Here is a 21600-nt window from a genome sequence, read left to right as displayed (position 1 = left end):
TAGTTCACCCTTAAATTTATTTAAGCTATCAACTTCCACAACAGATGGAAGTCTATTCCAGCAATCAACTACACGCTGGCTATAGGCAAACTTCCACGCATCTCTTCTACAACTGTCTTTCCTCAATTTGAATCTATGCCTCCCCTCAGGTTCTTAGTCTGAGCAGGGTAGAAGTATCCCATCAGCATTGAGTCTGCTCAAACCATTCAAGGCCTTATATACCTCAATCAGATCACCTTGCAGGTACTTAGTTTCAGATGCTGCAACTTGCAGAACTTAAGCCTTTCTTCGTAAGTGCACCCCTTTCTTCCTCTCTTGTTGCCCTTCTCTGTACTCGTTCTAACAACTCTACATCCTTCCTAAAATGAGGCCTCTAGACCTGTATGCAGTACTCAAGGCGTGGCCTGACCACTGCCTTATACAAGGGGATAATCACCTTCTTGTCTCTGCTAGCAAAATTCCTATATATCACTGACAAAACTTCATGACCTGCTCTGGCAGCACGTCTGCATAGCTCAGAGAACTTTGTATCTGACTGCACAATTACCCCCAGGCCTTTTTCATTCTCCACCTCCCAGAGTGTAGTACCACACGATACGTTTCTCTTGGGTTACTGCTACCCATATGCAGTACTTTGCATTTATCAATTTTAAACTTCAGTTGCCATTTCTCAGCCCATCTGCCTGACTTTTCTAGATCCTATTGCAGTAAGTAGCATACTGTCTGTAGTGTCATTAACAGCCCTACAAACCTTTGTATCATCTGCAAACTTGGCCATTAAGCCTGATATACCTTCGAGAAATACACATACAACGAATACACAAAACGACAATGGGCCCAGCACCGAACCCTGGGGAACTCCACCAATAACATTAGTCCACATAGAGCAGTATCCATCTATTACCACTCTCGGCAGTCTCCCACTCGACCATCCCTTTATCCATTGCAGCAACTTGCCCTTAATGCCATACCACTCCAATTTGTACAGCAGTCTTCCATGTGCAATAGTATCAAAAGCTTTTCTGAAATCCAAGTATATGATATCAAAATTATTTTTTACATCCAGTTCCTTTGTGACCACATCGTAGTATCCAATGAAACTGATCACACAAGACTTCCCATTAACAAACCTGTGTCTGAACTATTACTGAAGTCTTGTCTAGTTAATCCTGTATCACCTCTTTAACCAGTGACTCCATTATTTTCCACAGAAAAGAAATTAAACTAACAGGTCTATAATTATTTGTGTCACCCTTTGAACCCCTTTTGTGAATTGGGGATATAAAACACCATTATGCCTGGCATTTGTGGATTATGAAAAGGAATTTGACTCCATACAGCATAAGGCACTGGAAAGACAAGGCATAGATACCCCATATATTATGATTTTGAAGAAAATATATGAGAATGCTATCTCCTTTATTAGACTAGACAAAGACAGTAGGAAATTTAAAATCGAGAAAGGAGTTCGACAAGGAGACACAATATCTCCGAAGTTGTTTACCTTTGCCCTTGAGGAAGCTTTCAGAAGATTAGACTGGTCGCAGAAAGGAGTCAATGTGAATGGAGAGTAACTAAACCATTTACAATTTGCAGATGACATTGTGGTCATAAGCCACGATCCCAAAGAATTAGAGGAAAATCTTAATCAGTTATGCACAGTTAGTAAGGATTTTGGACTAAAGATGAATATGGCTAAAACAAAAGTAATGATGAACAAGTATGCCACAGAAAGGGACATAATGATTGAAGGAGCAGTAATTGAAAAGGTGGAGTCATATACTTATCTGGAACAATTTATTAGCTGTAATAATGATAAATGCCTGGAAGTCAAGAGAAGAATAAATGTTGGATGGATAGCATTCAGGAAATATAGTCACGTACTGAGGAGCAATATCCCAGTTTGTCTGAAACGTAAAATAATGAATCAATGTATACTCCCCACCATGACTTATGGAAGTGAAACTTGGACACTCACCAAAAGAATGGAAGAGAAGCTGAGAACTATTCAGCAAAAAATGGAACAAATTATATTGGGAATCAGACTGTTAGATAAAAAGAGAAACACATGGATTAGGCAGCAAACTCAAGTAAAGGACATTCTTATCAAAACTAAAGAACTAAAATGGTCTTGGGCAGGATACCTAGCTAGAAGACATGATGACAGATGGACTAAGAAAATAACAGAATGGTACCAAAGAAAAGCTAAAAGAAAACATGGAAGACAACGGCAGAGATGGATAGATGAAATTCATGAGTTTGTGGGTAGTAAATGGATGGCCATTGCACAAAACAGAAGGACTGGAAAGTTGCTGAAGAGGCCTTCATCCTGCAGTGGATTGAAAATGGCTGTTGATGATCAATAGTCAAACCATCTATGTTAAGTGGTAGACCAATCTAATTTATCCCGTCCTTCTAGAGTTTACATAAATAAAGAACTCTTTGCTGTTTTTCTTTGCATCCTTTGCCAAAGATTTTTAGTAATATGCCTTTGCCTGCCTAACCTCCTTTGTGACTTGATTACAGACTAGCTTATATCTGCCGTAGGCTACTTAGATGACTTATGCGAAAAAGATCAATTCGTGTGTTTAGGACTGTTTACTAGATAAATGAACAAAATGTGAAAGGTCATTAGTAATTGGAAAAATCTCAACAGCTTGATCAGCTGGCCCCACATGAGTAGAAAACTGAAGCCCGCTGGAGTTGTAAACATTAAAATCACCAACGAATATTACACTCTGTTAGGAAAGTTGGACTAGAGAAAGTTGACCTTCAAAGAGAGAGTTGACCTTCAAAGAGTTCCAAGTGATTAGTTGATTTGGAATATCAACAGAGGCAAGAGAAATTTGACAGGATGGGGTAGAAAAATTTTAAGTCAGAGAAGATCGAAAAGTGGAGATTCCAAATAACTAAATCTATGACAGAAAAAATCAGAATGAACATATGCACAAGTGCCACCTTTAAAGTAAAAGCAATTGTACAGAGAATAATTAGGGCAACTGAGATAAGCAGCAGTTGAATCAACCAATAAAGGAGATTCTTTCGGAAAAAAGTGAGTGGGGCTTGCATACTGTTAGTGGAAATGGACATAAATGAGATGGAACTGACACCACGTTTACATTTATATGTGACATGAGGAATGTTTTTGAGTTTTAGATCTTTTCACAGATAAGTTTGTTCTGTTAGTCTGACTATTTATGTTCAGTAGTAAGAAAAGGCGGGGAGGATGTTGCATGGAGTAATGAAATTTTTGGCCATATTGCTGTGTATGCTATATCCCTAATACCACTCCTCAGTCTCTAGTCAATATCTAGCAGAGTACAGGCAGTGAGATTATATACTAGCTGATCCGGGATCCTCCCAGAGGGTTACACCAATATGTTCAGTCCAGTGGACTATCTATCAGCCGGCCTGCAAACCCCATTCTAGAGTTGTACCCTCGAAATGCAAGATTGTACTCTGCTACCATGACAATCATAACTTCAAAAGCCATCATTCATACTGCATGATTGGGGGGCTGAAAATAATGTGAAGGAATTAATGCAAACTTGACCGACTTTTTATCAGTTATTTATTCGATTATATCACAAATTCAGAGCTAATACAACTTGTAAATGATCTGGTTTGAGCCTTTATCACTCCTACTCTCATTTGTTTTCCAAAGTGCCTATGTCACAACAGATGGACTAAAAATTGTACTGTAACCCACGTCATCTGGGTGCCCCGAGATTCTATGTGATTCTTAACCAAGAGCATTACTTCTCCCCCCCCTCCTGTCCTCACCCTATTCAAATTCCTTATTGCTGATGTCTGAGTGGAATGATGCTTCTAATATCCATACTGTCTGTATTTGTTGACATAAGCAGTACTTCAAATTCATTAAATTTGTTTACTACACTACTAGAATTACTGTACAAGCATACATGCATTTTCACTTTAGTGATACTAACACAACACATTTTCTTGTCCCATGGTAATGCTCAGCAGACCTTGTAATCTAACTTTTCAGTGCTGCATGTTCCAAAGCAGTACAAGAATTTTTCATGTCTGCTTGTGGCTGCTGTTGTCTAGCAGTTTTCCTGACTTATCTAACTCTGCCTCGGTAGCATCAGCAAAGATTATTGCTTCTATTTAAGTATATCCCATCCCTGTAAAGTCTTTTCTGTTAACAAGCACAGACCATGCTGTAAAAAATTATCTCACGGGCCTTACAGTTAGTCTGTTAAACCGAATTCATTTACAAGGCTACCAACATGTATTTCCTCCTTATTGTCTGAACAGATTTCAGATACTTTCAAATTTATTCCTAACTCATGACATTTTCCCATTCATATTAAGTAGTTCCTCACATCTGCTCTTAATATCATTACTAACACATACAATATCACCTTTTGTGCCTTCATAAGATGATAGCTGCTGTACAGCATCCTCAACCTTAACCCAGGGCAGACATATCCTGGTCCTATTCGACTTACTCATTTTACACAATATATTTCCTGTTACCCAGAGAGGCCACTGCCGACTGCTATCTCCAATGGGGCCAGCATTGGTTCAAGCATTGACCTGGGCAGCTGAGTGCTTTGCTTGAATCCTCTCCCTTTTATTCATTTGAGGGCACCAACTTTGCTCAAGCTTTTGCATAATCCCATCAGAATGATGAATTCGCACTTAACTTCATGTTCTCTACAAAGGAACCGCCTTTAGCTCTATTTTTAGATAGTTTTGCAGAGACAAGCAGAACACATAAAAAAAAAAGCTCCCAAGCCATAACTTTCTTGTCATTTTGACCCTTTTCCTTCACTGCTCTAGTCTCATGCATGATTTATTCTTAATTCATGAATACCACACGAAACTAAGAGACATGAGTATAACACAAGCATTGTATAAACTATATATGGATTGTTCAGCAGAAGTACCAAGTACTTACTATGCTAATTTTAATTACATTATAAGATCGCATTTGTATTGCTATACATTTATAGTTCATGTACTCAATAAAACTGTTCTAGCATAACTATAATTCTATGGAATTATATAGAAGACTACTATTAAATCTCATTTATATCATTCTATAACAACACTATAATTGATAATACATTTATAAAAATGGCAAAAAACTACAACTTTTTGAGCAATTTTAAATATCACAAAAACAACACACACTAATTTTATCAGATTAGCATAAATAAGTATACTGTTTACTTTAAACAAAGTAAAAAAAAAAAAAAAAACAATTAAGTAAAATTTTAAGTAAATAAAGTCAACTTGGCAGCTCCGAAAAAGCGATTTTCAGATCTACTTTTAATATCATTATATCAACGTTTACGAGAATATCACCTTTTGTACCCAGGCGATATTATGTTGTAAAAGGTGATATTGTTAGAATATCATTTTTTGGTAAAATTTACCAGAGGGCCGATTATGGGTTTAAAAGATGACAGGTGCTCTATGTCATCAACTTTTATCCCAGACAGACATACTTGGTCCTATTCCACCTATTATTTTAATAATCATATTTCTTGCTTACCTGACCATAGCTAGCCACCCACAACTGCTACTTCCTGGGGCACAAAACACTTTGCCGTTGAGGCTCTCGTAGTCATGTGTTGCACGAGAGTAGTCTCCAAGTATTGGGTTGGGCGGCTGAATGCTGGAAGGGCTCTTTTTTTTTTTTTTTTTTTTATTTCTTTGAGGGTATCAACCCTGTTCTTAACACAGATTAGTCAGTATTAATCTGTTGTTTCTAAAACCATCATATATTTTGCAACCTTTCTTCCTCAAGTTCAATTTATGCTGGTGACATGCATAGTCTAAGCAAGAGGAATAATCCCATCAGCATTGAGTTTGCTCAATCTATTGAGACTTTAACACCTCAATCATCAGATCACCTTGCAGGTGCCTTGTCTACAGACACTATAATTTGCACTCCTTCAGGATGACCTAAATAGGCTTCAAGAATGGTCAGAGAAGTGGCAGCTGTGTTTTAATGTAGTAAAATGCAAGGTCTTACATTTGGTGTTGTTGTTGTTGGTGGTTTTTAGGAGCATTAGCAACTAAGGCCATATTGCTCCGGGATATGCAGTGGTCATTCCCTGACCTTTCCGCATCCTCCGTATTTGGTGGTGACTGGCTCGAACCCCGGTCTAATCAAGAAGCGTGTGCTACACACTGCTGCTCCTTCCCACCTGGCTACGGAGGCGCCTACATTTGGTGTGGTTAAATTAAAAACATTAGAGGAAGAAAGGGATCTCTGATTTATTACACAGGCACATATGAAGTTCTCAGAGTAGTATAAACAGGGAGGCCAGGAAAGCCCAGGGTATTTTGCCAATACCCTGGGTATTGAACAATACATCTCTATCTACAATACCTCCCTATCTCTACAGGGCTATTGAACAATAGCCTGAGTCCAAGTAAGGAGACCTCATATAAAAGAGTTAGCTGATTGAAGAATGGCAACTTGCTTAGTGAGATTGGTAAAGGACAATTATAAAAGGAAAAACTTTGCTTATGTGGGCTACAGGGCTTGGAAACCAGGCACCTTAGAAGGGACCTGATTGAGGATTATAAGACTCTGGGACAGGGCAACAAAATGAACCTTGGGCAAAATTTTCACTATTATAAAAGAATTCCAGAACTAGGGGTCATAAATTCAAACTACATGGAAAGTGGTTTAGACTAGATTATAGAAAGTATTATTTTAGCCAGTGAGTTTTACCTACATGAGGAGGAAAGCACATAATTTGTTATCTTATCTACACTTGTTTTGCAAGGAGGTCTAAGAAAATTAGGCATATGGGTTGAGAAGTGGCAAGTCAAATTTAACATTGACAAATGTTAGGTACTGCATATGGGTAGCAGTAATCCCAGAATAACATATCAACCCAGCAGCATACTCAGGGCAGTGGAGAATGAAAATGAAAATACCTGGGGGTAATTGCCCATTCACACAAGAAGTTCTTTGAACAATGCAGACAGGCTGCTAGGACAGCCCATAGAGTTTTGTCAATGGTATATACAGGAATCCTGTTTTATAAGGCAATGTTAGATCACATATTGAATACTGCATATGGGGTCTAGAAGACTCATTTGAGGATGATCCCATTCCAGTGGATGAGACCCATTCCAATGGATGCAGAGAAGAGCAGCAACAAAAGGATACTCTAATCAAGAAAGTCTACAGTTCTGCAAATTTCTGCATCTGAAAATACATACCTGCAAGGAAATCTGATTGCAGTGTGTAAAGCTTCAAATGGATTGAGTATGCTAAATGATGATGGCATCCTTCCTCTTGATCAGGCAACACACATGACAAGGCATAAATTTAAATTGAGGAAGGGTGGTTGCAAGTTATTTTCACATTCCAACAATCAACTGCTTGGTGGTAAAAATTTACTTGTAACTAGCAGGTAGTGGATTATTGGAAAAAACTGATGTTTCAAAAGTGGGTATTTTGAATAAATTTTAGGAATTAAGTAAATTATTAGAGAGGTGGGCAGATTTTTTATTATTATTATTTTATTTTTTTGCTGATGCTGAATAACCTTGCTTCCTTGCTAATACTAATTCTGATCACATACTCTCTCTCCTATCATGTCTGCCCAGACTTGCAGAAAACTTAATTTATTCCTAACTCAACTTTTTCTTAATATAGCATTGCCCTGTAGCATTGTCCTACTTAAATAAACCCTTAGCTCCCCTACTCTTAATATTAGTACCAACATGTACAACGCCATCACTTTTTGTGCCCTTAAATTTCCCAAAGTGTGGTCTGTGGTCCAGTACCGGTCCATGAAAAGAAAGTACTGGTCATTGAACAACTTATTTGAAATATACCCACATAAAACTATAAGAAAATTTCCTCAAGAAATGAAAATTTAATAAAATACCAAATATCCAGTTATACTAAAAGTACTCATTAGCCCAAAAACGGATTCAAAAATATGTAAATTTTATGTAAACGATAAACAAAGAAACGAATTACCTATCTTTTATTTATATTTACTGATGTTAATGAATACCTAATTGCATTATTACTGGTATGTTAAATGTCCTAATGGTAGTGTCATTATTTCATGAACTTACAAGTATAATTATTGAAAATACATTAATTTATAGCCATATGTGGTGCGTGGGAAAAAAAAAAAATCTGCAAACACTGGTCCGCGCTTGAAAAATTTTGGGAAACCCTGTTCTATACTATCAACTTTTGCCCCTGGCAGGCACATGCTAGTTCTGTTCAATCTATCAACACATGAATTTAAAATTATGCTATGTTTTTTCCAGCTATCACACATAGGAAAACAACCTTTTCTAGTATGGGTTTACAATAAATTATTTGCAAAGTTGACAAAGATATTTCATATTTCAACTATAACATCCAATGAGAAAGTAAACTATGAAAGATTAATTAAGTGTATTTACATCTGTTAGGGAGTGTATTAAGGCATCATCATGCCAGCTAGGTAAGGTGTTATTTACACCTTACCTAAATGGAATGATGAAGTTTTGGCTTTCTTAAATTTATTTATACATACAGTATTCTGTAAACTATTGCATAAATAAGTATCTCACATTTTTATATGACCATGGCATTGCATTTTTATCAATAAGTATGTATAAACTTGAACTTTAAGAGCCTACTTTAATGGTAAATCAAAACAATATTAAATTATTTCTGAACTTAAACACTTGATATCAAGTGTATGACAAAAAGCAACTTTTTTTATTTATTATTATTTTTTATTTATTTCGCAAATGTGGCATAAAGAACCACTTCCCCAAACCAGCTCGGATACATCTTTTTATACCACCTGGTATTGGTAATGTCATTAAAGAATAGGAAAATGGCATGAAACAAAGTTCCGCAGGCTATCACTTCATTATTGAGAAACATGGATTTAACTTTAAGGGGCCCAGAGTAGCCCACTACCAAAAAAAATGGGACTATTCACATCCAATGAAACATCAACAGAAATGCTGTAAGAGTGGCCATTCTCTCCCACTTGGCTTATCCTGTTACAGAGAATATATCTGCCAGGGGCAAAGGTTGATGACATAGAGCAGATATCATCTTTTAAGGGCACAAAAGGTGATTTTATTGTACATGCTGGCACTAATGATATTAAGAATAGGAGACTGGCGGAATTACTTAACAAGTACAGGTCACTGTTGAAAAAAAGCCTTGAATTGGGGTTGAATTTGAAAGTGTCTGCAATTCTGCCCATACACGATAGGAGGGATTATATGATGAGAGCCTTTTCGATCAATTCGACCCTGGAAAGATTGCGCAAGGCTCAAGGGGTAAAATTTTTTTCAGCCTGGTCTGTACTTGTTAACAGGAGAGACTACTTCTACAGGGATGGGACACACCTAAATAGGAAGAGTGCAAATATTTGCTGATGCAATCAAGGCAGTGTTAGGTGGGTCGGAAAACTGCTAGCTTGGGGGGGGGGGATACAAGGACTAATAGATTAACAGTAGCTGCTGGCAGAGGTGAAAGTGATTCTTGCACTGCTTCTATTGGAATGAGCAACAGCCTGAAAAACAAGATGCAGGGTATTTCAGAGACTGCTGGGAGTCATTGCAGTATAAGTAAACACATGGGTTGTTAGGGTAGCTAAGAATCGGAACAGATGCATGTACAATTGCGTATACACCAATGCTAGGAGTTTGGTAAATAAATTTGATGAATTTGAGGTGTTGGTCAAAACATCAAAGGCAGATATTATTGAGATATCAGAGACATGGTGTCACACAGATATAAGGAATGCAGAAATGGAATTTGGGGAGTACAATGTGTACAGGAAGGACAGACAGGATAGGAAGGGAGGAGGGGTTATGCTATTTGTTAAGAAACACATAAAATCCAAAGAAGTGAAGCCAGTCGACATCGCTGGACAGTGCAGTGTCGAGTCAGTTTGGTATGACATAAGCATTGGGAGATCAAAATTGAGAGTTGGAGTGTGCAATAGGCCTAATGACTCTGATGAGTATAATAAGAAACTGTACAAGGAAATAGAGTGGGCCAGTAAATTAGAGAGTCTTATAATGGGGGATTTTAATTTCCCAGTTATTGACTGGAACTTATGGGTTAGTCACTCTCACACTAGCAAGACTTTTGTGGATTTATTGGATGATTGCTTTCTACATCAGCATGTCCGGGAGGCAACTAGAGGGAGTAATACTTCCTCTAGTAGTGATTCTTCATGCATTAAGAATCTGGATAAAGGAACGACTAGTGGCAGTGATCACAGTGTGCTGAAGTGGGATTTACTCAAAAAGGTAACTACTATCAAAGGGAAGGGAAGGGGAAGTAAAGGGAAGGGTTTTTGCTTTCGTAAAGGCAACTACGGTGGTCTCAGATAGTATTTAAATTCTATATGGTAGGACCAACTGATAATGTTACCAACAGGAAATACAAAATGGAAGGCATTCAAAGAATTAATCTTGGAAGCTACTAGGCTTTACATACCAACTAAGAAATATTGTTCAAGGTTTAGGCCTTAATAGATGTCAGATGAATTAATGAGACATGTGGCAGAGAAGAAAAATGCATGGGATACATATAAATTAATGGGTGACATGGAAGCCTCTGATAGATATAAGCTGGTCTGTAACAAAGTCCCAAAGGAGATTAGGCAGGCAAAGGCAGATTTTGAGAAATTTTTGGCAAAGTATGCAAAGAAAAACAGCAAACAGTTCTTTACTTAAGTAAACTCTACAAGGAAAGGGATGAATCAGATTGGTCCACTGGATATTGATGGTTCAACTGTTGATGATCTTGCTCAGGTGGCTAACAAACTAAACGAGTATTTTGCATCTACATTCACACATTCATATGAGGAGTTATTCATGGAGGGGAACACCAGAGGTGAATTAGACTCTGGCAGTGAGCTAGATCATTTCGTAATAGCTAAGAGGAAAGTGGAGGAGAAATTGTTGAAGATAAACATAAAAAAGGCACCCGGGTGGATGGGATCTATCCAGTTATATTAAAGGAGGCAGCAAAGGAAGTAAGCAAACCCTTAGCCATAATTATGAGAGCTTCCTTGGACTCAGAGGAGGTACCCATGGACTGGAGATGTGCAAATGTGACCCCAATTCACAAAGGAGGACCAGAGGGTGACAAGTAATTATAGACCTGTTAGTTTAACTTCTGTTCCAGGGAAATTAATGGAGGCACTGGTTAAAGAAGCACTGCAGGATCATCTAGACAAGACTTCAGTTATAGCTCAGACGCAGCATGGTTTTGTTAAGGGGAAGTCTTCTCTGACCAATTTGATTGGATACTATGATGTGGTCACAAAGGAACTGGATGCAGGAAATAACTTTGATATCATAAATTTGGATCTTAGAAAGGCATTTGATACTGTTTCACATGGAAGACTGCTGCACAAACTGGAGGCAAATTGCTGCTATGGATAAAGGGATGGTTGAGTGGGAGAAGACAGAGTGGTAATCAATGAACACTGCCCTTCGTGGACTAATGTTATTAGTGGAGTCCCTCAGGGTTCAGTGTTGGGTCCTTTTCTGTATTTATAAATGATATTGATGATGGTATATCAGGCTTAATGTCCATGTTTGCAGACGATACGAAGGTTGGCAGGGTTGTTAAGGACACTAAGACAGTACGCTGCTACAACAGGATCTAGAAAAGTTGAGCAGATAGGCTGAGAGGTGGCAAATGAAGTTTAACATTGACAAATGTAAAGTACTACATATGGGAAGCAGTAACCCCAGAGTAACATATCAACTCTGTGGTACTACACTGACAGTGGTAGAGAATGAAAAAGACCTGGGGGTAATTGTGTAGGCAGATATGAAGTTTTCTGAGCAGTGCAGACCATCTGCAAGAGTAGCTCATGGTGTCTTGTCAATGATATATATAGGAATTTTTCTAGCAGGGATAAGGAGGTGATTATCCCCTTGTATAAGGGAATGGTCGGGCCACACCTTGAATACTGTATACAGGTCTAGAGGACTCATTTTAAGAAGGATGTAGAGCTGTTGGAATGAGTACAGAGAAGGGCAACAAGATTAGTGAATGGATCGAAGGGTTGCTCTTACGAAGTAAGGCTTAAGTTTTGCAGATTACAGTATCTGGAGACTAGGCATCTGCGAGGTGATCTGGTTGAGGTGTATAAAGCCTTTAATGGTTTGAGCATCCTGAATGCTGATGGGATTCTTCCTCTTGCTCAGAATAATTACCTGAGAGGGCATAAATTCAAACTGAGGAAAGACAGTTGTAGAATAGATGTGCGGAAATTTGCTTTTACCCAGCGGGTAGTTGATTTGTGGAACAGACTTCAATCTTTTGTTGTGGAAGTTGATAGCCTAAATAAATTTAAGGCTGAGCTGGACAGGTATTTGGAACGAATGGAGGGGTGAAATGGGAGTGGTTTTTTTTTTTTTTCCTGTACTGATGCTGTATATCTTGCTTTCTTGCATCATATGCGTCTACTAATGCTAATCTCAGAACAACTAAGGTTCCAGTAAATATACAGGTTAATCCCTGATTAACTACTAGGATGAATATCCAGAGAAGCCTTCAGGACACACACACACACACACACACACACACACACACACACACACACACACACACACACACTGACACTTATAAACAATAGCCAAGCTCATTTGCCACACAGCAAAACCAAAGCAATCTCTCTGAGTAGGGCCTCCGTAGCCGAGCGCGCAGGAGCAGGAGTGCAGTAGCACACGCTCTTTGAGTTAGACCGGGGTTCAAGCCCCTGACTGCTGAATACAGTCGATCTGCCAACCCGCACTGGACCAGCGTGGCAGATTATGGTCCATTTCCCTCAGCATGAATTGTTGAGGAGGCTTCCATCCTGCAGTGGGTTGATAATGGCTGCACTTTACTTTACTTTATGTCCCTTCTCCTCCTCCCAGACATCATATGGCATAGCTGGCAGCTTAGGAAGGACTTTGAAATGCTCACTTGAAGGTCAATGTTTCACACCTCTTGTTAGTCATGATGTCAACCTCTTACATTTCAGCTAATTTTCAAGTTTTTGCAAAAAATTTATCGAAAGCATTTTGTTAACTGGCACAATATCATATTGATGAGTCAATTTTTACAGATGCTTTATTTGTGTTGAAGTTTTTTTTCAGGATGAGCTGAACTGTTTCGCCAACCAAATTCACTTCTTCATCAATTAAGAATAAAATCTGTCACTGCTTTGTACACTATCATTGGTATTCCTGTCTATCTTTTAAACTATGCAGAAACCCTTGCTCTAGAACAGCGTTTCTCAAACTGTGTTCCGTGAGATGTGAACAAGTGTTTCGCGAAAAATCGTAATTAATAATTAAAAAATAAATAAATAAATTTTGCTTATTTGTAAGCAGACACCAATTTTTTATCAATATAATTTTTAACTTTTTTTTTTTTTTTTCCCGGTTTTAATATACTGGGATAGACTAATAATCAAATAGGCCGCGGAACACTTTATTTTGGCGGACTTTGCATAGAGAAGTATGCATAGTGGTAATGACACCTACGAAAAGTAGCAATGTGGTGATCTAGTATGCCATTCATATGGATTTAGCCTGGAGTACATGGGTTGAAGGAGAGGAGGAAGCGAACCGATATAACTAAACTCACTTCCTTGTATAAATTTTTTTTTTTGATAATTATTAGTATTTCAAAATATTATTACTAAAGTATGTGACATTGGATTTGTGGTTGAAAAAAGGAACTTTAAAACAAGAAGCAAAGTACTTCTAGTATCGCAACTGTGGTTGATGAACAATCGCAGCCTTTTGTTCCCCAAAAAATCCAAAGTGAAAAAAAACAGGAACCAACTAATAAAAGACCAAAATGAAAGTATGATGACAGTTGTTTGAATTTCGGCTTTACATGCATTGGAAATAAAGATGCTCCTGATGCACAATGCATCGTATGTAATAAAGTATTACAAACAGTTCTTTGGCTCACGCTAAACTTGTGTTTTGTAAGTGTTCCATCAATATATTAAGAGATTAAAAGTGTTCTGTCAATATATTAAGAGATTAAAAGTGTTCTGTTAATATAATGTGAGATGAAGTGTTCTGTGGCTAAAAAAAAGTTTGGGAAACGCTGCTCTAGAATAGCCCCATAGTGAGATAATTCAGCTGAATGATTATCTTAATTAGCTCACTGGCAGAGATTTTGAAATTTTTATCCTAAAACATTTACTCATTTTTAAGGTAAAGATAAAACATGCATCACATTTTTTCCCAGTAGCTATCAACAGATTAATCCAATTAGTGTATGAATAGTGCTAATGCATTCCTATTTACATATACCGTATTTCCCCATGTATAAGACGCACCTTTTTTTCAAAAAATTTGTGGTCTAAAAACTGGGGGTGTCTTATAGTGGTTGTAGATTTTTTTTTTTTTATTTTTTTTTTTTACTTGCATTTCCTGCTCTTTCGCGCTTGTTGTCTTTGCGCTCATTGTTTCGCACTTGTTACCGGTATATTAGGTTACGTTTTGCCACGTTCTGCCCAGAAATGGGTCAGAAAAGATTTTCGTACAGTGCTGAATTCAAGTTAAAAGTGATCCAGTTTGCAAAAGTGAATGGAAATCGTGCTGCTGAACGTAAGTTTGGTCCTCCTCCAACTGAGAAAACAATCCGAGACTGGCTACGGGAAGAAGAAACCCTACTGAAAATGCCACGGCAGAAGAAGGCCATTAGAGGCACGTCAGCAAAATGGCCTGATTTAGAGAGGGAATTTAACATATAGATTGAGGAGCAAAGGGCAATTGGAATTCCTGTGTCCACAAAGATGGTTCAGCATGAGGCAAGAAGAATTGCTGATGAAAAAGAAGTTACTGATTTCAAAGGAGGACACAATTGGTGCTTCAGGTTCATGAAACGGAATGGACTAAGCATGTGTACACGCACCAGACTTGCCTAAAAGATGCCTGAAAGCTATGAGCAGAAGGTCCTTGAATTTCATCGTTTTATCATTCAATGTCGGAAGACATCAGTTTGAGTTGGGACAGATTGCAAATATGGACGAAGTCCCCCTTCAATTTGATGTCCCAAGTAACAGAACTGTTGATAAGAAGGGGGAAAAACTGTAACTGTGAAGACAAGTGGACACGAAAAGAGCCATTATACAGTTGTTCTAGCTTGTTGTGCCGACGGAACCAAGCTGCCTCCTATGCTGATTTTAAAACGCAAAACAATGCCAAAAGAAGACATTCCTCGAGGAGTGATTGTCCACGTTCATGACAAGGGTTGGATGGATCAGGATGGGATGAAGATCTGGTTTGAGAAAGTTTGGAGCAGGAGACCAGGTGGGCTCTTACGCAAACCTGCCCTATTGGTGCTTGATCAGTTCAGGGCACACAGAACAAAAAATACAAAGAAGATTGCTGCCGAGCAAAAAACAAAACTTGCTGTCATACCTGGAGGCTTGACATCCCAGCTCCAATTACTTGATGTCAGCATTAACAAACCTTCAAAGCTGCCATGAGAGACAAATGGAGACAATTTGACACCAGCAGGAAGAGTGAAGAAACCAACTATAGGAGAAGTTTGTACCTGGGTGAAAAGATCCTGGGATAATACAAGATTGAGATTGTTGTCAAGTCATTTAAGAAGAGTGGCATTTCAAATGCCATAGATGGAACTGAGGACGAGGCAATATATGAATTCGCCATCAGACACAGATGAGGACAAGCTAATGGACGGGAGTTTTGACAGTGATGAGTTGTATGAATTTCATGATGAATAAAACTTGAGTTCAATAACTTTATGTAATACATTTTTTTTTCAAATTTCGGGCCCCAAAATTAAGGTGCATCTTATACATGGGGAAATATGGTAATTCTCACAATTCACCTTAGGATGGCAAGTGTGAGATGGAGGAGAGAGAAATGTATGAATAATGACTCCAAAAGTTTAATTCAAATCAATTTTATGTATAGTTTTTGCATGGAGAGGTACAGGTAATTATAAAAATAAATCTTTTTTTTTTTATCTTTCTTGATTTACATGTACATTATTTTGCAAACGTATCTGTTCATACCACTAAGAAATAATGACTTATTAACAAATTTTAAAATTATTTGTATAAAACATTCATAATGATATTTCTAAATTTCCACAGTTTAAAATACACGAGCATTTCTGAATGGGCTTAACTATACATATAGAAATGCAGAACTTTTCAATATTACATTAACTTACTAAGAGAATTAAGAACATGTATAAAAGCCATTTTTTCTCAAAAGATGATTATGATGTGAATTAATATTTGGATATATGATACATGAAAGTGGACATGACAGATATGTTTTTAAGTGTAACAATAAACTTATATTCTTAAGCAATCACTTTGCAATTTTACTGCACTATATACCATCAAAAACTAAATAATTCATTCAATTCACAAAGAATATCTTGAATTGCAGTAAAACTTAAGACTAAAAATTAAAGATAATTTTTTAAAAGATTTTCTTTTTTCAAATCAGATCTCTTTCATATGAACTATCCTATGAAAGAAACCTGATTTTAAAGGCAGTTTTACTTTTTGGAATCAAAAAAATAAATAAAATAATGCAGAGCCTATTAAATTAATTTTTTTTAAATTTCACTATTTCTTCGTTCTACTTCATATATTAGAGGATATGAATAATTTTGTACCATTAAAATGGATGGGTCTGATCCATCCCAAAAGGCAGAAAAAAGTTTTGATAAAAAAATAATAGTAATAATGATGTTCATGGTGTTAACTTGGATTTTAAAGCACAAGAGAATGACATTCAAAAATGTAATAAAAAGAAAACTTTGCATACAGTAATACTGTATTCATATGCACATTTAATTATCGAGGAGAGGAGTATTTCATAAAAATTTATAAAATCAAAATCTATATAATAATTATTAATGGTACAAATTAATTTATATTTAGTTATAAAACTTCTCAATAAATAAAGACTGATAATTATATAATTAAGTACATTTAATCTGCATATTTTTATACAAAATGAAACACTCAATCCCCCAAGTATTAGCATTAATCTATATTATAAATTTGGCAGCTAAACATAGATAAAGCTAATAGTTGCAAATCAAGAATTGGTTTCATTCTCAGAGCCAAAAGAAACATGGGTATAGATGAAAACTTAAACACCAAATAATCCAAAAATATTCCACAGTCAGTAAAACAAAAACAAATAATAAATTAAATTTCCCAGAATGGGCAATCCTCTTTCTAGGTGAAACATTTTGGTATGTCCTCTGCCTACATGAATTGACCAAAACTTGCACAGTGAAGAGCTGGTGATCTCTGGGAATGTGATTGTTTGCATTGCAGGCGTTCTTATAGAAACTACCAAAGCAAGGAACAGTATTATAGTAGGGAAATTTGGCTCCAATTGTAACAAAAAAATGGCTACAATTGGAGATGTTGAAGCATGTTTAATGGGAATTAAGATGTTAAATGTCCTCTCCATTCTAGAAAATGAGAAAAATGAACATCTCAAAAATGGAAACTTCCTTGGGGGAGCTAGAGAAGAGGCAAACAAAAGAGTGTTTGCTTCTCCTCTATGTTGCAGATGAGTGGGGAAAGAAATCCAGGATGGCTGCTAAAGCTGCTTTTTTTTTTACTTGCTGTAAGATATGAAAAGGTTAAGGTTGATGAAGATGTCCTGTTCTTTAGTTTGTTTGTATGCTGAGAATTTCATGTAAAGTATACCTCACCCATTAAAACAACTTTCACATCTCATATGAAGTCACATTTTTGATTCCCTAGCTGTTTGTAATTTTCCATGCAATTAAAGCTTTAGTACTTCAGACTTTCTCTGCCGTCTGTCATCTACAGCACTTTTACCTTAGGCATTTTCTTCGACAACACCATCATACCCTGCTTTAAAGCAAGCAAAGTCTACAAGACAGTTTCCTTCCCACAAAAGGCATGGCTCTTCACTACAGTTTCAAACAGTTAATGTTTCAATGTAGGTCAAATATTTTATTAAAGGGAATCATTATACATTCCCTGGTAACTATTTTTGTTTTCATTTCACAGTTTGACTGCTGCTTTTGGTTTACTTTGTGTTGTTATTAGTGTATAGTATGATTTCAGATTAGACCGAGGTTCGAGCCCGTCACCACCAAATACGGAGGATGCGGAAAGGTCAGGGAATGACCACCACATATCCCCGGAGCAATATGGCCTTAGTTGCTAATGCTCCTAAAAACCAAACAACAACAACAGTATGATTTCAGTGGATTTCTTTGGGGGGAAGGAGACGTAAAAACCACAATTTTGGATGCGAGCTACTCTATACTTAATTCCTATATAATGTCATTTAAAGAACACATCCAAATTATCTTTGTGTATATTTAAAAATTCACAAAATCCCACATGAAAAAATTGTATAAATTGGATCGACACAGCATTAGTGGTAAGTTACTACTAAAAAATAAAGGATGGTTAAGTGGCAGAAGGAAAGCTTAGTCTGGAAAGAGCAATGGTCCTAAATGACCATTGCTCTTTCCAGAATCCCATGCTGGATCTCCCTCACTATACCTGATATTTATTAGTGCTATCAATGCAGATATTTCAAGTTTGCTAATGATGTAAAGGGAGCAGGGTGGTGGCATTAAGATGTTAAATTTGATTCATCGTAATAAATCAGGGTGTAGTACTTCAACATGATCTAGATGAACTAGTCAGATGGCCTGTGATATGAAAAGTAAAGTATAAAATTGATCAATACAAGGATACTACTGCATTTAGATTACAGTAATACCAGGATAAAATGCCCTTTGAGTAGCACCAACCTCAAAGTAGTCAATAACAAAAAGACCTATAGGTATAATTGTAGAAATAGTGTTCTCTGAGCAATGTAGACAGGCTGCTATAACCACTCATGGGGGGCCCTTTCAATGATAAACAAGAACTTTGCCAGCAGAGATAAAGAGGTGGTTATCTCATTTCATAAAGCAATGGCAGTCTACATTTTAAGTACTGCATAAAAGTTCTGAAACTTCATTTTAAGAAGGATAAAGAACTATTAGAAAGAGTGTAGAAAAGACAGTAGGAAGACCTAAGTTAAGTCTTTAAGGCTATAAATGGGTTAAGTAAATTGAATCCAAATGGTATCATTATTCTTTCTGTAGCATTGAATGCAAGCATTTTTTAATGCTTGTATAAGCTTTTTCATTGCATCATTCTGCCAAGATTATGCTAAATTAAAGGATTTAAATCTATGTCACAATTTGAAGTAATTCTGAATAGGTGGGAAAAGATGTGTTGGAAGATAACTATCAAAATAATCTCAAACAATTTCAAAAGGAATCTACAAAAGCTATTTTTTAAAAGTGCCTGCAAATCTATAAATATGAATTTTAGGGTTCAAACAATTGAAATAAGATTATCTTATAATCATATATTAATTTGTTCTACCTATGGTAGAACAAATTAATTTGATTATAAAATGTTAAGGATGACTTAAAGTGAGTTTATTTTGTGGGTTATTTCCATTTAGAGTTAACAACCAATTAATACCCTTATTACACCATAATAATTTCCATATATCATCATATTCCATAACCTTCTGATGGTTACTGAGTCACATATACAAAAATATGTTACAATGATCAAGACATCAGTGTGAAGCAAATTAAGTTTAAATTATAAGAGAGCAATCAACCACCTAACATAAAATCAGGCATACTTTCAATACTAACATCTAAAGCCCAGTTCTGATATATTTAATTTATAGTGAGTGAATAAATAAAAAATTTAAGATATACAGTTAGACACAAACTGTGAAAAATAATTAAATAAAATTGGCTACATTTCATATTTCTACATTGAAATTCATTTTGGAGCTGGAATTTTGGGTTCTATAAAAATTATGCACAATTGACCTGTATTACTACAGGTCAATATTACATCACACTAACTCGATTTACAGTTAAAGTGATTTGATTGAATATTAAAGAATTAGACTTTAAAATTTAAATTCTAAATAGTCTACCTCACTAACCATATTTTCCCTACAAGACAATGTACAGATATTTATGTAACATAATACATGACACTTAGGAGCATTTTCAGGTATATAAAGATATGAAGAATTATTTATGACTTAATTTTAATGATATAAATCTTATTTAGATGAATTTTATGCAAACATAATATCAATATTGTGAATAATCTATAATATGGATTACAAGCCATGAAATTACTAAGATATTTATAATGATGATTACTAATAAATAAAATGCACATACTTACTAGGAGAAATAAGATAGACAGAACCATACCACACTAAAGAACTTTAGCTATTTAAAGGGCACAAATGGAATACACACCCTGGGAAACCAGATAAAATGAACCAGGGAACTGGGCAATGGAAATGAGTAGATAGAGGGTAAGGATGATGTCATTGCAATACTCTTCAACCAGCAGAATACAGAATAATCTTATAGTAAATCAATGACATAACAATCTAAGTTCAAAATTGCATGGGAGATACTGGGCCTGAATAACTGAAAAATTAGTTGCAATCGAAATTAATAACATCTTGATTATACCAAACAGGATAATACAGAATAATAATTTATGTACAAACATATTGGATATGCACAAACATATCCAATCTCAAAACATGGAGGGAGGGAACCCCATAATCATTTTCAATCTATTGAAATGTTTCAACACCGGTAGCATATAAATACAAACTAAGGTAAAAATAACAGCTAAAACTTAATATATAGAGTTAGTTAGCCAGGCAGAAGGAACTTCCTGGTTCTGCTTCTGAAATTATTGGCTGAGAACTTGCTGCTCTGTGATTTCTTCTGGATTGGTGACTACATTCTGTAGAATGGTTTTGAGAATCTGTGTCTTGGTCAGTGCTGTGCCCTTCTGGGATTGCTCTATTTGGACATGGGTCCTGTTCATTTGAGTTTTTGGCATGATTTTATCCTTGAACAGACATGGAATTATTGATTTAATTATAATCCTTGATTTCTATAGATGAAAGCATCCCAATAGCATTTGATAAAGAATACTTCTTTGAATGCATACATGCAATAAGCCTACTCAGTGAAGAGCAGAGCACAGAAACTAGGAAAATTCCTGTTAAAAATGACTGCATCAGAGAAAATGGACAGCTGGATCTGATTTATTCACTCCTCAAAACTGAATACCTTTAGAATGCTCCTGTAATCTTTTGTAAAAGCCTTTTATATGACTCTCCAATGTGCACAGTACACTTACAACGTGGTAGACTGAATCCTGAGACTGTGATTCTGCATGGTGTCTGACCATATTATTGTTAGGCTTAGCCCTACAAAAACGTTGACACCCTAACTGTATTCCTTACTTTGGTTAAAAGGCCTATGCGCTCTGGATTCATATTGGTAAAATAAAATTACGGCTTTCTCAGAGTGAATTGTAACAGGTTTAATAAATATACATAGAAACCTACAAAGCTTTCGGCTGGTTAGACAACCTTCTTCAGTTGAAACAAAACATAAAATGACAGTTAGAATGGAGGCGTGAACCAAAAGCTTTGTAAGTTTCTATGTATATTTATTAAACCTGTTACAATTCGCTCTGAGAA

Source organism: Mastigoproctus giganteus, chromosome 11 (genome assembly GCF_048544385.1).
Source record: "Mastigoproctus giganteus isolate SK-2022 chromosome 11, ASM4854438v1, whole genome shotgun sequence".
In the NCBI taxonomy this organism is placed as follows: domain Eukaryota; kingdom Metazoa; phylum Arthropoda; class Arachnida; order Uropygi; family Thelyphonidae; genus Mastigoproctus; species Mastigoproctus giganteus.
Note: the sequence above shows the minus strand (reverse complement) of the source record.